This window comes from Hevea brasiliensis, chromosome 4, assembly GCF_030052815.1.
Source record: "Hevea brasiliensis isolate MT/VB/25A 57/8 chromosome 4, ASM3005281v1, whole genome shotgun sequence".
NCBI lineage: Eukaryota > Viridiplantae > Streptophyta > Magnoliopsida > Malpighiales > Euphorbiaceae > Hevea > Hevea brasiliensis.
The window spans coordinates 80,713,253-80,733,312 of record NC_079496.1 but is presented as its reverse complement, the minus strand read 5'-3'; positions in this window follow the sequence as shown (position 1 = coordinate 80,733,312).

The window sequence follows — 20,060 nt, the reverse complement described above, 5'->3', positions numbered from 1 at the left end:
TGGCGAAAAGTGCTATATTTACACAGACCACAAAAGCCTGAAATATTTGCCAACCCAGAAGGAGCTCAACCTTAGACAGAGGCGATGGATTGAGTTCCTAAAGGACTATGATTGTGTAATTGACTATCATCCTGGGAAGGCAAATGTAGTTGCTGATGCTTTGAGCAGAAAATCCATGATAGCTTTGAGATCATTGAATGCCAGTCTATCTTTGGTTCGAGATGGAGCTATTTTGGCTGAGTTGCAAGTGAGGCCAAACCTGCTACAGCAGATTTTAGATGGGCAAAAGGCAGATGGAAAGTTAATGGCTATTATGAGCAAAATCTCAGAGGGAAAAGCAACTGACTATGAGGTGAAGGCAGATGGGTGTCTGTATTACAAAGGAAGACTGTGTGTACCAGATAATGGGGAATTGAAGGCCAGTATTCTAAAAGAGGCACACACCAATGTATATGCTATGCACCCAGGAAGTACAAAGATGTATCATGATTTGAAGCTTCAGTATTGGTGGCCTGGTATGAAGAAGGACATAGCTGACTATGTGACTAAATGCTTGACATGTCAGCAAGTCAAGGCAGAACATCAAGTTCCATCAGGTTTGCTACAGCCTATACGCATACCTGAGTGGAAATGGGATCGGGTCACCATGGATTTTATAAGTGGTCTACCTCTCACCCAAAAGAAACATGATGCAGCATGGGTGATAGTGGATAGATTGACGAAGTCAGCACACTTTCTGCCAGTTAGGACTGACTACTCACTGGAGAAGTTAGCAGAATTGTATATCAGTGAGATAGTTAGACTACATGGAATTCCACTTTCCATCATATCTGATCGAGACCCAAGGTTTACATCGAGATTTTGGAAGAAGTTGCATGAATCCTTGGGTACACAACTCCATTTCAGCACAGCTTTCCATCCTCAGACGGATGGACAATCAGAAAGAGTAATTCAGGTAAACAATTGAACCAATTGAATTAATACAAATATTGAACTGAAATGATAACAATAACATGAAATATATATCAGGTCCTTGAGGATATGCTGAGGAGTTGTGTCATTGAATTTGAGGGAAGTTGGGATAGATACCTCCCACTGGCAGAATTTGCATACAACAATAGCTACCAAGCTAGTATCCAAAAGGCCCCATATGAAGCACTGTATGGGAGGAAATGTAGAACTCTAGTGTGCTGGACTGAATTGGGCGAAGACAAACTGGTAGGGCCAGACCTGGTGAAACAGACTGAGGAGAAAGTGAAACTAATCAAAGCCAATCTGAAGGTTGCCTCGCATGCATGTAAATCTTTTGCCGACCTGAAGAGAAAAGAAATAGAATATGCGGTTGGCGACAAAGTGTTCCTCAAGGTGTCACCGTGGAAGAAGGTATTGAGGTTTGGAAGGAAAGGTAAGTTGAGCCCTAGGTTCATTGGCCCATATGAAGTCATTGAACGTGTGGGTCCAGTGGCCTATAGGCTAGCTTTACCTCCAGAGCTGGACAAGATCCACAATGTGTTTCACATATCCATGCTCAGAAGATACCGCTCAAATCCTTCACATGTCATCTCCAGGGAAGAAATTGAAATACAACCAGATTTGACGTATGAAGAAGAACCTCTACAGATCCTAGCTCGGGAAGTGAAAGAGTTTAGGAACAAGCAGATTCCACTGGAGAAAGTGCTATGGAGGCACCATAACACTGAAGAGGCAACTTGGGAAAGTGAAGAGACGATGAGGCAACAGTTCCCTCAACTGTTTGCATCAGGTAAATTTCGAGGACGAAATTTAAATTAGAGGGGAAGAGTTGTAACACCCTCCCGGTAACTACTCCGTACATCCTGCATTAGGTGACCGATTAATCGGTCCGGACAGCTAGAATGTCCGGAAAAATATTTAAACTAAAGTGAGGGACCATAATTAACTCAAATATTAACAAGAAAAATTTAGTAAAAATTTTAGAAATAAAATACAACCAAGTTAAATGAGCTGGTGCCCTAGCGATGGGTAACCAGAGGGAAGTTGCGGTTCTCGCAACGAAGAGCCCTAGACCCGGGAAAAAATTCATAAAATAATTTTTGGGACTCCAGAGAAGGGTCATTGAGATTCCTATGGCATTAGAATGCCAAGAAAATACCTAGAAAAATTTTTCAATCGGTACAGACAATTTTGACCCGTTAAGCCAAACGGAGGGCATTTTGGTCATTTCACCTTCAGAGACGATTTTTGGCCGAGTTGTCCAGTTGAGAAATAATTAATATGACATAAAATATGACTAAATATTACTAAAAATGAAATTGAAAATGAGTAGTGATAAAAAGAAAAGAAAAATCAATAAAAAGCCAAATATGACATCATTATGATGTCATTTAAAAGCTTCCACCAATCATAATTAGACAACCCTTTAATTAACCAATAAAAGAGACAAGCAAGACCAAAGAATTAAAAATACAATCTGCCATTCTTGTTCCCCAACCAGCCGAACCCATCCCCTTACCCTAAACCACCATTAACACTCCATCAAGCTCCATTTCCCCTCTTCATTCCACCATAAAATCCCTTCTTCTCTTCATTAAAATTTGTCCACTCATCTTGGGAGAGTGTTTGGCAGCCTAGAAAAGGAGAGAAAGTGAAGATTAAACTTGGAAAAAATCTACCACTTAAAGGTTAGTGCATATATGTATTTAAAACTCATTAATTCCATGATTGAGACTTGTAATAGGAAAGAAATTGTGAAATAAATGAACAAATTCATGTGTATGTCCACCATAGAATTCAGCAGCCCTATTGAAGGAATAGGAATGAGTGTTTTTTTGGACTTAGAGTGGACTAGAAATGATGTTTAATATATATATATCTACATGGATATTGAATTGGTATGCTAACTAAGGCATCTTGTAGAAATCATAATGTGAAGCTAGGGTTTTAGGAGTAAGATGTAGACTTGACTTATGAAATTGTTAAAAAACATTCTAATGGTCAATTAGTGACCAATTGAGGAAATTTGACCATAATTGGGACTGAAATATAGCATGGCAAAGTGAATGAGTATGCTGCCTAGGGACAGTAGCATGATGGCTGTGATTCCAGCCCACTTACACAGCCATAACTTTGGCTGTGTAGGTCCAATTGGTGCTTGGCCAATTGTACATGAAACTAGGCTTATAATGGCACATTTTTGCTGAAGAAACCATTCCCAAAAGACCAAAGCAAGTGGACCAAAAGTTGGCCCCAATCCGGACACCCTGCAACAGCACCTGCAGAATTGACCAAATGAACAGTAACTGTTCATTTGGCCATAACTCACTGTAGAAATGGTCAATTGACCTGAAATTTTTACAACAACAAGATAAGACATAGGCAAACAACTTTCATGAAGAAACCTACCCAAAATTATGGCCAGAACCCATCCAACAAGGTAGTGGCAGTCGCTGTTCATGTTACTGTAGATGTGGTAATTCTGCAGTTTTGCCAATCCGGCCAACTGTGGTTTTTGGACCATATCTGGAGTTACAAAACTCCAAATGGAGTGATTCAAAAAAGGAAATTCAACTAGACAAAATAAGGAACAACTTTCATGTTTACCATTTCCTCAAATTCCCACTGCAACAGGGCCCAATAGAATAGTAAATTTGGGTCACAAAAAACTGAAATTTCTGCCCTCTTAGATTTAAGTTGAGAAATGGTAATGGTGACCAATTCCAACAGGTTTTAAATGCCAAATGTGGTATGTTGGGAGTGCCAAAGTCAATGTACATATTTTCCATCCAAAAGTCAACATTTTTGTTGACCAATGAGGTGAATAGTAATACCAAAACTTGAAATTCACAAATTGAAGAATTTAAAAGTTTCAAATGCCCTAGTATACCTAACAAGATTGGTTTGGATAGTTTGGCATGCCAATAGGGTTCAGTTAGCAGTACTGCACATGGCAATTTTCCATTCTGTGATTTTATGGCTTTTAGCCATTCTGACCTTGTATTGAGCTTTGGCCTTGTGTCTGATGTTATCACAGCTTGTTAGCTGTTCTGTTGCACACCAGGAGATGCATATGTGACCGATGGTGTGACGGCCCGAGGTACTTGATACCCAAAGGTTACCATCTGCTATCCAGTCATCTAGTGTAGGTTACTTGGGCAACCAAATGAATGAAAGTGGACAAAGATAACGAAATAATGGATACACCAATACCAAATAAAGAAATCATACACATTCTATACATACTTATTTTTTTGCAATTTTCTTTTATTATACTATTGCACCACTAAGCATTATTGCTTAGCGCGTTGCTTTTGCCACGCGTAGGTACTGGAGATACAGATCGTGAGCCCAGTAGACCGTAAACTGGGTGAGTCTGTCCGCCACTTCTGCACAGTGTCTGTGTCACCTCAACTTCTGCAGTGCATTGGTAGGACACTAGGTGTCATTTGATATTTTGTAGCTAATTTTTACTTTCTCATATATATTTGAACTTATGTAATGTATTCTGATGTTCATGTAAATAATGAAAGTTATGGCTATGAATGCAAAATTTGAGCATTTATTTATTGTTTGTATATGAGTATTATGAGAAATGGATGTTTGAGAAATGAAAAGGTTATTGAGAACTGAAATTGAGAAATGTTGTGGATATCTTGATATTGAGATTTTGTTGATGAATTGAAGTTGGGATTGTTTGGAAATTATTTGGAAATGTTTTTTAACAGGTTCCGAAGAACTGTTTTCTCCATTTTTAGCCGGTACTCTGCCGGATTTTCTTTAAAATTTTCGGAACCTCAAATAAATTATGATTTCAATAAATGACTTAAATGAGTTATCTTTCGCAAATTATATTAAAAAACATGATAAAAATTAATTAAGGTAAAATAGAGTGTGCCGGTACACCGTGTGGCATTACTTACTCGGGTATACTGTACACGGGTAAGGGGTGTCACATTTAGTGGTATCAGAGCACGGTTTAGGCGTTTCTGGGCCTAGATTGAGTCCATACCATGCATTGCATTTGTAAGAGTCGAGGTGATACTAATGCAGATCTATTTGTCTTTCTTATTTTGAATAGGATATGGACCCTACATCACAAAGAGCAATTGAGGAGGAAGTGGAGAGTCATACTCCACCTGCTGCAGCTGAGACTGGGGGCATGGGAGAACCTGCTCCGCCAGCTCAAGTAGAGCTCGCCACCTCCACAGCCATGTTCCAAAGAAATGGCCAATTTCTTTAGACAAATGGCCGGGGTAATGCCAGCACCACCACCACCACCACCACCAGCTCCACAGCAGAAATCACACCTGGAAAGGCTAAGAAAGTTTGGAGCAGTGGACTTTTTCGGTATGAGAGAAGATGACTCATTGCGGTAGAATTGGTTGAACAGAACGGGCAGAGTTCTAAAACAACTCCACTGCACCTCGGAGCAAAACTTAGAGGCTGCCATATCTTTGTTGCAAGATGATGCCTACGAATGGTGGGACACGGTATCCAGTGAAGTGCAGCCAGAAGCTATAACTTGGGACTTCTTTCTCTCAGAATTCAAGAAGAAATATGTGGGTACTGTATTCCTGGAAGAGTGAAGAAGAGAGTTTATTAACCTGAGGTGGAGACAGCTGTCAGTGGTTGAGTATGAGAAGGAAATTGTCCGATTAAGCCGCTACAGAAGGGAGATAGTCCCTAATGAAGCTGAAAGGTGCAAGAGATTTGAAGAGGGACTAAATGACAACATAAAGATCCAGCTCACTGCCCTGGGAATCACAGAATTTAGCAAGTTAGTGGAAGCTGCAATAAGGGTTGAAAAAGTGAGAATCGGAGCGGACTGGAAGGGATAGACAGCAGAAGAGGGGCCCGGCCGCCTAGCTCATCTCCCCGCACTGGGAAAAGTTCAGAGGTCCATCCGCACGCAGTTCGGGTCACCGCAAGGTCGTCGACCTCGGGGCCTGTGCCACGCTTTAACCCTAGGAGAGGTCACCCACACCATCAGTGGGCAGCTCTCCAGGGATGGGGTTCAGGGGACCAGCCCCAGCATCTTCTGCATGTCCACACTGTCTGAAGTGGCACAAGGGAGAGTATTGGAGAGTGACTGGTGCCTGTTTAAGGTGTGGGTCAACAGAGCATCAGCTGAGAAACTGTCAACGCAGAACTACTATAGCTGCTCCAACACAAGCGCATGCACTTGCTCTCGCACTACGCAGGGGTAGAAAATCTGCAAGTCCGAGGTCAGAGGACCATCACAGAGGCCTGCATCTGAGCCAGCAGAGAGGCCTGACAGCAGACCACCTGCAAGAGCTTATGCTATTAGAGCTCAGGAGGAGCAAGATGCCCTAGACGTCATCAGGGGTACGTTCTCCCTCTACAATACACCTGTGCATGCATTAGTGGATCCAGGATCCACTCATTCATACATCTGCATCAACCTACCCGTAGAAAGGGGGATACTAGTAGGGGAGAGTGACCAAGACGTTCTAGTCACTAATCCACTGGGCCACAGTGTAGTGGTGAACAAAGTATACAAGGGTTGCCCGTTAAGGATTTAGGGGTATGAATTCTTGGCAGACCTGATTGAGTTGCCCTTCCACGAGTTTGACGTGATTTTGGGAATGGACTGGTTGTCACGTCATCAGGCAATGGTTGATTGCAAATTGAAGAGAATTTCTCTGAAAACTTCTGAGGGTAATGAGATCACTGTTGTGGGTGAAAGGACAGATTTCCTGTCCAATGTTATCTCAGCCACAGTTGCAATAAGAATAATGAGAAAAGGCTGTGAAGCCTACCTAGCACATGTGGTGGATACTAGGCAGGCTAAGCCAAACCTGAGTGATATACCCACAGTAAGAGACTTCCCAGAGGTATTTCCTCAAGAATTGCCTGGTTTGCCACCAGAAACGGAAGTCGAATTTGTTGTTGAGACACTGCTGGGTACAGCACCCATTTCCATTGCTCCTTATAGGATGGCACCCACTGAATTGAGGGAGTTGAAAACTCAGTTGCAAGAGTTGCTTGATAAGGGGTTCATACGCCCCAGTGTGTCACCATGGGGAGCTCCAGTGCTGTTTGTGAAAAAGAAGGATGGGACTTTGAGGCTTTGTATTGATTACCGGCAGTTGAATAAAGTGACTGTGAAGAACAAATATCCGTTGCCTAGAATTGAACTTATGTAACAAATTTCAATAAATGACTTAAATGAGTTATCTTTCGTAAATTATATTCAAAAACATGATAAAAATTAATTAAGGTAAAATAGAGTGTGCCGGTACACCGTGTGGCATTACTTACTCGAGTATACTGTACACGGGTAAGGGGTGTCACACAGATACCGTTGGTAAAAGTGCTGTGGAACCATCATTCGGGCTAAGAAGCTACTTGGGAACTAGAGGAGGACATGAGGGGACAGTACCCACAGCTATTCAGAGATTGATGCCAGGTAAAATTTCGAGACGAAATTTATTTTAAGAGGGAGAGAATTATAGCGCCCCTATTTGCATAGCCTGATATATTTCACTATTTCGGTGACCGGTGTCGGTCCGGACAATTAAGGGGATTAGAGCCATACTTAAGACAACTAGATAAGCCCTTAACACAAATAATTAGTAATTGCCAATTAGTTAAGTATAAATAAGAAAAACATAACATAAGAAGTTAAACGAGCTGAGAGTCACAGCGATGGGTGACCTTCTCGGGAAGGACTCTGAAGTTGATTTAAACTCAAATTTCGAATCGTAAAATGTGATGTCGCAGTTCTTAGGATCATTATGAACACAGTGGAAAAGAGAAAATCAAGAAAAAAAATTGTTAAGTCAGTCGAATAATTAGGTTAGGGAGCCAGAAGAAATATTGAATTATTTGCAAATCGAGTCAAACCGGCGAGGGGTTGTCACACCCTACTCCTCGTAAGATGGAACATGTTCCCGTAGTACACTGAATAAATTACCGTACTTCACCTACTGGTAACCCATTAATATACTGCAAGAGATTTTAAAACAATTTTCGTTCATTTTTGAATTTGTGGGTAAAATTTTTTTTCAAATTTTAAAAACCTTCATTTAGAGTCCAAACATAAATCAAATTTTTGGATATTTAAAATCTCCGTAATTTTTAAAAAAATTTCGGCAGAGTGCCGTCTGTATTTTGAGAAAACAGTTCTTCAAAACCTGAAAATAGAAATACTCCCAATATATTTCTTAATCACAACTCCATTTGCAACCACCAAACTTCAAATCAACAGCAATAGCAACACTTCAATTCAAAATCCAAATTTCAAATCAAGAATTAATATCTCAAAACATTTCATAACTCATGCACATTGCATTTTAAATCATTAATTTACAATCATAAGTTAATTTACAAATGCGAAATCTCAAAAATAATATTATTATAATTTTATCTGTACAACTGCTCAAATTACAGAGATACATATGTATACTATCATATTTACATCAAACTAAACTATCAGGGTATAGACAAATACCCGTACAAAAATTCTTCAATTGTGCTCTTCTCTAACTGTAGCAGCTCACTCTGCTGCTATATCCTTTTCTCTATCTGCGACAGCAAGTTAAAGCTATCACTGAGTATATAAATACTCAGTGGTGCACAATAAAGCATAAAATGCATAATATAAAATATTTATGAACAAATCATCATTCAAAAATCTCACAATTGTATTTCACAATTTTTTTTCTCAAATCACATTTATAACAAATCATAATTTTCAAAGCTTAATATGGCACAACTTGATCAAACAATGTAATAAACATAGTGTTGCCAAACAATAACATAACTTTGACCATGACACAAAATTTTTCGAACATGTTGTGTGTACATCACGACAAGGTATACTCACCCCACTAATGGAAATCAATGAGGGAGGTGGCTAGCTAACTAATGAGTACTCATCCAAACTCGCCCCACAGACTGGAAAGCCGGAGAGGGAGGAAAGTGATCAAATATTATACTCACCCCACAAGTGGAGGGGGAACATATTAGTATTGCCATGTCAAGTTTGAATTAAAAACAATTTAAATCAAGTTATTCAAATATTTTATACAATTCACAAATCATATTTCACTCTAAACTTTTCATATACAAAGTAGGCAACACACTAATTTTCAAATAAGATTTTCAAAGCCATAACTAAATTCAAAACTATATTGTTCAAATATTTCATATAAATCAATAATTGATTTTCCTTCCAAATTTCCATTGTAGAATAGGCAACACAACATTCTCGAAATTCATAATGAACAAACGCATTCACAATGTATAACAAATCAATTTCCATTATGAAAACTATAATTTAAAATTTTTGTGCACAAATCTGACGTGAGTCGCCTCTAGGCCTTTACTCAGTCGCTTATACCTTCCGGGTCTTTTTCAGCTGAAACATCAAATTTATAGTATTTCAGTACCTTATTTCACAGTAAATCCAATAATTAATTCATAAATACTTAATTCTAGCCCAAATATGCTTAAACTAACATTCTTGGAAATTTTCATTTTGGAGTTACTATTCATGATACTATTCAAGTCAATTTGTTGACTTTCTAAGGCTTAATAGGTATGGGAATTCCAACTTTACCCACATACCACATTTTGGTCACTAAATTTGTTGGTTTTGGTTGTTATTCAAATTCTAAGTCTTTTAGGCAAAATTACAAATTTTCAGTTTTGGTGTATTAGGTTGCACTGTTCCATTGGTTATCTTGCTATTGGAATTTGGCAAAACTTTCATCATAGAAAATGTTCCCTATTGTCTTAAGTTTATTTTAATTTTTGAATCATTCCAATTGGAGTTTTGTAGCTCAAGTTATAGCCATTTGAATCATGGCTGCCGGATTAGACTTAACCCAGATTTCTGGGCAAATTTTGGTTCTAGCAGTTTTAGGTCACCGAATTTGGGTGGCTAAATGACTTGGTTAATGTCATAATTTGGGTTTGTGTTCTTCATGAAAGTTTTAGGTCTATATCTCATCTGTCCACTGGAAAAATTTCAGGTCATTTAGACCTGCCTAGCTTAAGTTATGGCCAAATGAACAAACACTATTCATTTGGTCAGTTTGTGCAGGGACAGACTGAGATTTTCCAAGTTTGGTCAATTTGTTCACTAGGTTTTGGTCACTTTTTGGGCATACTTCCTAAATGAAAATTGTGTCATTTAGTGTCTATTTTCATTCCCAATTGGTATCATATCAATTGGACTTATAAATTTTCAGTTTTGGTCCCTCAAAGGGACCTTGGTCATGCTGCCAGCAGCATGACCACACTGAATCCGAATTTGGCCTTAACTCCAACCATTCCAACACACTTCATTTGGTCACCATTGACCATTTCTCAATTCAAATTAGGTCCAAGACATCTTTTACCAATTTTTTCACATTTTTGTCTCTAACCCTAAGTGTCCTAAAACCCTAACTTACTAAATTGTTGCATTTAATCACATTTAAGCATTTCAATCTTACTACCACTTTCATACAAGCTTACTAACAAATTTAATTCATTCAAAATACATCATATTCTCATACATCCATGGCTGGCTGAAATTCCCATTGGTCCTCTACAAATGTTTTCTTTTGATTTTAAATAAATTTCTAAGTTACTCAAACCACAAACATAACCAATAAACTAAAATTTTCAATTTAGATTGCTTACCTCACTTGAAATTCCTCTTCCTCAATTCTCTTCCTTTTTTTTTTTTTCCTTTCCTTTTCTTGCTCAAACTTCTTTTCAAGTGAAATCAACAAGGTTTAAGGTTGATAAGTAAATTTTCTTGGTTGGGATTTAGGGTTCTTCAAGCTCAAAATGAGCTTTAATGGTGGTTTAAGTGAGGGAGAGGGTGAGGGAGAGAGTGAGGCGGCAACCAAGAAGAAGATAGCTTTTTTTTTTCTTTTCTTTTTCTTTTATGTCTTAAGAAGACCATAATTCAATTTAATTAAATTTATTAATTACAATCTTTATGGAATCATGCATGATGTCATGCATGATGTCATCTCCCTACACCTTTTTCATTTTCTTTTTTTTTTAATTTATTTTCTATTAGTTCTTTAATTTAATTCCCAACTCCGAAATTTTTTTTTCTCTGATTTTATTTGACAGTTAGGTCAGGAGTCAGCTATCGGGGTCAATTGACCAAATTGCCCCTCGTCGGTTTATCCCGGTTTGCAAATAATTCAATATTTCTTCCTGCTCCCTGACCTAATTATTTGGCTGACTTAACAATTCCTTTTCGTGATTTTCTCTTTTCCACTGTGTTCATAATGGTCCTAAGGACCGCGGCGTCACATTTTACGGTTCGAAATTTAAGTGTAAATCGACTTCGCAGTCGTTCCCGAGAAGGTCACCCATCGCTGTGACTCTCGGCTCGTTTAACTTCTTGTGTTCTTTTTTTCTTATTTATACTTAACTAATTGACAATTACTAATTATTTGTGTTTATGGCTTATCTAGTTGTCTTAAGTGTGGTTCTAATCCCCTTAATTGTCCGGACCAACTCCGGTCACCGGAATAGTGAAATATACCAGGATATGCAAATAGGGGTGTTACAATTCTCCCCCCCTTAAAATAATTTCGTCCTCAAAATTTTACCTGGTATCAGTCTCTGAACAGTTGTGGGTGCTGTCTCCTCATATCCTATTCACGCTCCTAAGTAGCTTCCTGGCCTGAATGATGGTTCCTTAGTACTTTAACCAATACCATTTACTCATCGATTGCTTACCTCGTGTGCCAAGTTTCTTATGAGCTTCTGTCATAAGTTAGATTCAAATTCATTTCAATTTTAGAGGTAAGCAAATCTATGTGCTAGTGGATCCGTTTTTCTAGGACCTCGTGTGATCCTATGGGTGAGAACTTAGTTTTACTCTTTTCTTATCAAATCTCTTAATCATTTGATGTAACTTTCAGTTTAGTTTAGAATATTTTAGTCTTTTCTCGCTGTTGTTTTAACAATTATTTTCTTTTATAGTCTTTTCTTTCTTGGCCGTAGGTCCATAACCATTATCTTACCATCTCTATTTATGACCAAGGCCTATTTGCCATTTTGCACTATCTTGATTGCTTTGGTTTAACTTATTTCTTTCTTGATAAAATAGTTCGGAATATCGTTACGCATCTTAAGTAAATTGCTTGCCTTCGTGGCAATTCCTCATCTAGTATTTTTTTCATTTCTTACTGTTCCATTTATTTTTATCTATTGATATTCTATAGCTTATTTTGCACTGATGTGTAGTCATTATTTTCTTTTGTACTGAACTATAACCTTTCAATATTCTAACTTTAGAGTTTTAAATCCCAGGTTAGGATTTTCAAACTCCTTTCTAATAAGAAAACTTTATCTTATCATAACTGTACCAAAACAGATGTAGTTTGCAACTATTCTTATTCTTATGTACTATTGGGTAGTACGTAGCTCTACACAATAAATCCCAAGTTAGTACTGTAAACTGCAGCTTACAGCATAAACATCAAGAATATTGCATATTTACTACGATACATCCCAATAGAACAAACTTCCCTACATCTTATTTTTTTTAAATTCACTAATATCTTGAACTTATTTTGATTATGGTACCCGCTGACATCTATCAGCAGTAATATCTTTACTCGCATCTAAGGTAGCTATATTACTATAACTTACTTTTAGGTTCTCTTTCCTTATATAATTAGGCTTACTAATTAACTTTACAAATTCTTGTGTGCTAGCAAATACTTTTCACTGACAAACTCTTTCAAAGTTAATTTTAAAAAGACTAGTCACTAACATATCAAATTTGATTTTTTTTTTTTATACATATACATATCTCAGTTAAGAATTGAGAAAATACTAGAAACCATACCAGAAGTCTCATCCTCGTCCCTCTGTTGCATAGTGTATACTCTCATTGGTGCATCACCTTGTCCTGGTTGATTCACAGTACTCTGACTTCTAGGTGTACTACCCCTACCTCTGCCTCTGCCTCTACCAACTGTTGGTAAACTCTTCGGGGTAGAAACTTAGGCTGATCATTCTGCCGTGGTAAATGATCCATAATGGCGTGGACTTATGCAATCCTTAGGAAAATGACCAGTCCCTCCACAATTGAAACATGCTCCTATAGCTCTATAACATACTATGTGGTTTACTACAAGTCTCACAAAGTTGATCCGACAGTGTATTTCTGCATCTCTGTTGAGTTTGCTGATCGGATTGGGATGGTTTCTATCTAGAAGATATACCTCTACCCGATTCGCGTGAGCTAGATCCTCCAAAATGTTTTCTTTTCCCAGAGCCACTCTCAGTAGCTTGACCAGTAACCTTTTCAGTTTTCTCTTTCTCTTGTGTACTATTTTTCACTGCCCATTCTGATTCTATCCTTTCCAGTTCCAGGGCTTGTGAAATCAATTCAGAAAATTTCTGGTGTCGGAACCCCACCACTTGCATTCTCAAGCTAGGCCTCAACCCAGCCTCAAACCTTTTACACCGGTCTCTGGGGGTGGAGACTAAGCTTCCAGCATAATGGCTTAGCCTTGAAAAGTCCCGCTCATACTCTGCTACAGTTCTATCCCCTTGCTTCAAACTTAAAAACTCTTCCAGCTTCATGTCTACATAAGTATCGGGGACCCACTTTTGCTGAAATTCCCTTAAAATGTCTGCCCATGTGAGGACTGATGGCTCTATCAGACTGTAGGGGATGGTCTTCCACCACTCATATGCATCCCCTTGCAGAAGTGATACTGAATATTCAAACTTCAACTCTTCAGCACACTGTAGTTTTCTAAAAACCCGTTCCATCCTCTCTAACCATTGTTTTGCTTCCAGTGGATCCACTGTTCCTTTGAATTCTGTAGCCTCAAATTTCATTAATTTCTCATATTGCCTAGTCGGAGGCTGTGGTTGTGCTATAGGTGCTTGTGTCTGTGCTTGAGGTGGCACATTTGCCACCATTTGTTGAAAGAATGCAGCCATCTACTATGCAAACTGAGCAGGGAACCGTGATGCTTGAGGAGCAGCTAGAGTGGCTGACCCACTCACATTCTGGAGTGCTAGGGCTTCTCCTCGGGCCTCAGGCTCGACAGATTGCTCTACGAAATGATCTCCCTCTTCCATTCCGTTTTCCAGAAATTTTCTACTCTCTGATAACAAACACAAGGAGGTTGACCTCCCTTAGTGCATATTCATGATGTAAATATGTCATATATATCAAACATTTGAGCAGTTGTATTTACCGACAAAATATTTCAAATTCACAGTTCAAAATTTATTTTAAAACCTTGCTCTGATACCACTAAACATGTCACACCCTACTCCTCGTAAGATGTAACATGTTCCCGTAGTACACCTAATGAATTACCATACTTCACCTACCGGTAACCCATTAAATATACTACAAGGAATTTTAAAACAATTTTCGTTCATTTTGAAATTGGCGGGTAAAATTTTTTTTCAAATTTTAAAAACCTTCATTTAGAGTCCAAACATAAATTAAATTTTTGAATATTTAAAATCTCTGCAATTTTTATAAAAATTTCGGCAGAGTGCCGTCTGTATTTTGAGAAAACAGTTCTTCAAAACCTAAAAATAGAAACACTCCCAATATATTTCTTAATCACAGCTCCATTTGCAACCACCAAACTTCAAATCAACAGCAATAGCAACACTTCAATTCAAAATTCAAATTTCAAATCAAGAATTAATATCTCAAAACATTTCATAACTTATGCACATTGCATTTTAAATCATTAATTTACAATCATAAGTTAATTTACAGATGCAAAATCTCAAAAATAATATTATTACAATTTTATCTGTACAACTGCTCAAATTACAGAGATACATATGCATACTATCATATTTACATCAAACTAAACTATCAGGGTATAGACAAATACCCGTATAAAAATTCTTCAATTGTGCTATTCCCTAACTGTAGCAGCTCACTCTGCTGCTATGTCCTTTTCTCTATCTACGACAGCAAGTTAAAGCTATCGCTGAGTATATAAATACTCAGTGGTGCACAATAAAGCATAAAATGCATAATATAAAACATTTATGAACAAATCATCATTCAAAAATCTCATAATTGCATTTCACAATTTTTTTTCTCAAATCACATTTATAACAAATCATAATTTCCAAAGCTTAATATGGCACAACTTGATCAAACAATTTAATAAACATAGTGTTACTGAACAATAACATAACTTAGGCCACGACACAAAATTTTTCGAACATGTCGTGTGTACATCAAGACAAGGCATACTCACCCCACTAATGGAAATCAATGAGGGAGGTGGCTAGCTAGCTAATGAGTACTCATCCAAACTCGCCCCACAGACTGGAAAGCCGAAGAGGGAGGAAAGTGATCAAATATCATGCTCACCCCACAAGTGGAGGAGGAACATATTAGTATTGCCATGCCAAGTTTGAATTAAAAACAATTTAAATCAAGTTATTCAAATATTTTATACAATTCACAAATCATATTTCACTCTAAACTTTTCATTTACAAAGTAGGCAACACACTAATTTTCAAATAAGATTTTCAAAGCCATAACTAAATTCAAAACTATATTGTTCAAATATTTCATACAAATCAATAATTGATTTTCCTTCCAAATTTCCATTGTAGAGTAGGCAACACAACATTCTCAAAATTCATAATGAACAAACACATTCACAATGTATAACAAATCAATTTCCATTATGAAAACTATAATTTAAATTTTTTGTGCACAAACCTGACGTGAGTCGCCTCTAGGCCTTGACTCAGTCCCTTATACCTTTCGGGTCTTTTTTAGCTGAAACACGAAATTTATAGTGTTTCAGTACCTTATTTCACAGTAAATCCAATAATTAATTGATAAATACTTAATTCTAGCCCAAATATGCTTAATCTAACATTCTTGGAAATTTTCATTTTGGAGTTACTATTCATGATACTATTCAAGTCAATTTGTTGACTTTCTAAGGCTTAATAGGTATGGGAATTTCAACTTTACCCACATACCACATTTTGGTCAATAAATTTATTGGTTTTAGTTGTTTATTCAAATTCTAAGTCATTTAGGCAAAATTGCAAATTTTCAGTTTTGGTGTCTTAGGTTGCACTATTCCATTGGTTATCTTGCTGTTGGAATTTGGCAAAACTTTATTCATAGAAAATGTTCCCTATTGTCTTAACTTTATTCTCCTTTTTGAATCACTCCAATTGGAGTTTTGTAGCTCAAGTCATAGCCATTTGAACCATGGCTGTCGGATTAGACTTAACCCAGATTTCTGGGCAAATTTTGGTTCTGGCAGTTTTAGGTCATCAACTTTGGGTGGCTAAATGACTTGGTTAATGGCATAATTTGGGTTTGTGTTCTTCATGAAAGTTTTAGTTCTATATCGCATCTATTCACTGGTAAAAGTTTAGGTCATTTAGACTTACCTAGCTCAAGTTATGGCCAAATGAACAAACACTGTTCATTTGGTCAGTTTGTATAGGGACAGACTGAGATTTTCCAAGTTTGGTCAATTTGTTCACTAGGTTTTGGTCACTTTTTGGGCATGGTTCCTGAATGAAAATTGTGTCATTTAGTGTCTATTTTCATTCCCAATTGGTCTCACACCAATTGGACTTGTAAAATTTCAGTTTTGGTCCCTTAAAGGGACCTTGGTCATGCTGCCAGCAGGATGACCACACTGAATCCGAATTTGGCCTTAACTCCAACCATTCCAACACACTTCATTTGGTCACCATTGACCATTTCTCACTTCAAATTAGGTCTAAGACATCTTTTACCAATTTTTTCACATTTTTGTCTCTAACCCTAAGTGTCCCAAAACCCTAACTTATTAAATTGTTGCATTTAATCACATTTAAGCATTTCAATCTTACTACCACTTTCATAAAAGCTTACTAACAAATTTAATTCATTCAAAACACATCATATTCTCATACATTCATGGCTGGCTGAAATTCCCTTTGGTCCTCTACAAATGTTTTCTTTTGATTTTAAATAAATTTCTAAGTTACTCAAACTTCTTTTCAAGTGAAATCAATAAGGTTTAAGGTTGGTAAGTAAATTTTCTAGGTTGGGATTTAGGGTTCTTCAAGCTCAAAATGAGCTTTAATGGTGGTTTAAGTGAGAGAGAGGGTGAGGGAGAAAGTGAGGCGGCAACCAAGAAGAAGATAGCTTTTTTTTTTTTCCTTTTCTTTTTCTTTTATGTCTTAAGAAGACCATAATTCAATTTAATTAAATTTATTAATTATAATCTTTATGGCATCATGCATGATGTCATGCATGATGTCATCTCCCTACACCTTCTTCATTTTCTTTTTTTTTTCTATTTATTTTTTCTATTAGTTCTTTAATTTAATTCTCAACTCCAAAATTTTCTTTTCTCTGATTTTATTTGACAGTTAGGTCAGGAATCAGCTATCGGGGTCAATTGACCAAATTGCTCCTTGCCAGTTCATCCCGGTTTGTAAATAATTCAATATTTCTTTCGGCTCCCTGACCTAATTATTTGACTAGCTTAACAATTCTTTTTCATGATTTTCTCTTTTCCACTGTGTTCGTAATGGTCCTAAGGACCACGTCGTCACATTTTACAGTTCGAAATTTATGTGTAAATTGACTTCGCAGTCGTTCCCGAGAAGGTCACCCATCGATGTGACTCTCGGCTAGTTTAACTTCTTGTATTCTGTTTTTCTTATTTATGCTTAACTAATTGACAATTACTAATTATTTATGTTTATGGCTTATCTAGTTGTCTTAAGTGTGGTTCTAATCCCCTTAATTGTCTGGACCGACTCCGATCACCGGAACAGTGAAATATACTAGGCTATGCAAATAGGGGTGTTACAGGGGCAATTTGGTCAATTGACTCCGAGAGCTGACTCCTGACCTAACAGTCAAATAAAATCAGAGAAAAAAAAATTTCGAAACCGAAAATTAAATTAAAGAACTAGGGAAAAATAAATAAAAAGAAAAAAGAAAAGTTGAAATGAGTGACGTCATGCCTGACATCATGCATGATGTCATAAACACTAATATAATTAAAACTTGAATTTTAGATAATTATGGTCTTCCATAAGACTAAAAACAAAAAGGAAAAGAAAAAGAAAAAAAAAACAAAAAGCCTTCTTCCCTAAACCTTGCTGCCTCACTCTCCCTCTCAACTCTGCCTCACCAAATCACCATTAAAGCTCATTTTGAGCTTGAAGAAATCAAGCCTTAGCCATAAAAATTGCTAACCCCTTAATTAAACTTGGTCTTTTAGTCTTGAAAAGAATTTTGACCAATAAAGAAAGAAGAAAGGAAGGAGTTGAAGAGGAAAAAAATATTATGCAATTCAAGGTTAGTGAGTTCACTTTAAGTTTTTAGTTTAATTTAAGTATTTATAGCATGAATAACCTAGAAAAATGCTTAAAATGAAATGAAAATATCTTTGGAGGACTAGATGGAAATTCTGGTAGCTAGGGTTTGTGATGGAAATGCATGTGTTTTGATTGAATTAAATATGTTAGGAAGCTTAATTGAGTTGATGAATGATGTTGGTATGCTTTGAATCAAGTAAATGTAACAAAAATGTAAATTAGGGTTTGCACCTAGGGTTTTGGAAGCCAAAAATTGGAAAAATGGTCAAATGGTGTGTTTGACCTTGTTTGATGTGAGAAATGGTCATTTGTGATCAATTGAGATGTATTGGAAGTGAGAGTGAATTCAGATTAAAAATGGCCATGCTGCAGGCAGTAGGACCAAGGTTCCTTTGAGGGACCAAAACTGAAAATTTATAAGTTCAATTGGTATGAGACTAATTGGGAATGAAAATAGACACAAAATGGAACATTTTTCATTTAGGAATCATGCCCAAAAAGTGACCATAGCCTAGTGAACAAATTGACTAAATCTGGGTTTATGTAGTCTGACCTGTACAAAAATGACCAAATGAACATGTTTGTTCATTTGGCCATCACTTGGGCTAAACAGGTCTAAATGACCTGAAATTTTACCAGTGGAAAGCTGAGATATAGACCTAAAACTTTTATGAAGAACACAAACCCAAATTATGCCCTTAGCCAAGTCATTTGGCCACCCAAATTTGGTGACCTAAAACTATAAGAACTAGAATTTGCCCAGAAATCTGGGTTAAGTCCAATCTGGCAGCCATGATTCAAATGGTTATAACTTGAGCTACAAAACTCCAATTGGAGTGATTCAAAAAGGAGAATAAATTTAAGACAATAGGGAACATTTTCTATGAAGAAAATTTTACCAAATTCTAACAGCAAAATGACCAATGGAATAGTGCAACCTAAGACGCCAAAACTGGAAAATTGCAATTTTGCCTAAAAGACCTAAGTTTTGTGAAAATGACTAAAACCAACAAGTTTGGTAACCAAAATGTGGTATGTGGGTGAAATTGGAGTTCCCATACTTATTAAGCCTTAGAAAGTCAACAAATTGACTTGAATAGTACCATGAATAGTAACCTCAACATGAAATTTGCAAGAATGTAAGTTTAAACATATTGGAATTGTTATGAAGTAAAGATACTGAGACACTATAAATTTTGTGTTTCAGCTGAAAAAGACTTGGAAGGTCTGAGAGACTGAGTCAAGGCCTAGAGGTGACTTACGTCAGGTTTGTGCACAATAAACCCTATTTAAGCATTTTATCCTTGAAAACTTGATTTAGTACGCATTATGAGATTAAGAACTTTTGTGTTGCCACTTTGTGATGAAATTGTAACTTTGGAATTGATTTGATTTTTTATGCAATAATTGAATAAAATGTTTGAAATGGATTTCTGATTCACACTTAGCATGACAGTGCCTTATTATTCCTCCTCTAGTTATGGGGTTGAGATCGATTATTTTCCTCCCTCTATGGTTTACCAGTTAAGGTTGTAGATCGGATGAGTACTCATTAATTAGCTAGCTACCTCCCTCATTGATTTCGATTAGTGAGGTTGTAGATTGCTTTGTCGTGGTGTACAACGCGGCATTGATCAAAAATTTTGTGTCATGGCTTAAGTTGTGTATGAATTGGCAACACTGTGTTTATTAAATTATTTGACCCAAAATTTTTCTATAATGAGCTTTAATAATTTGTGAAATG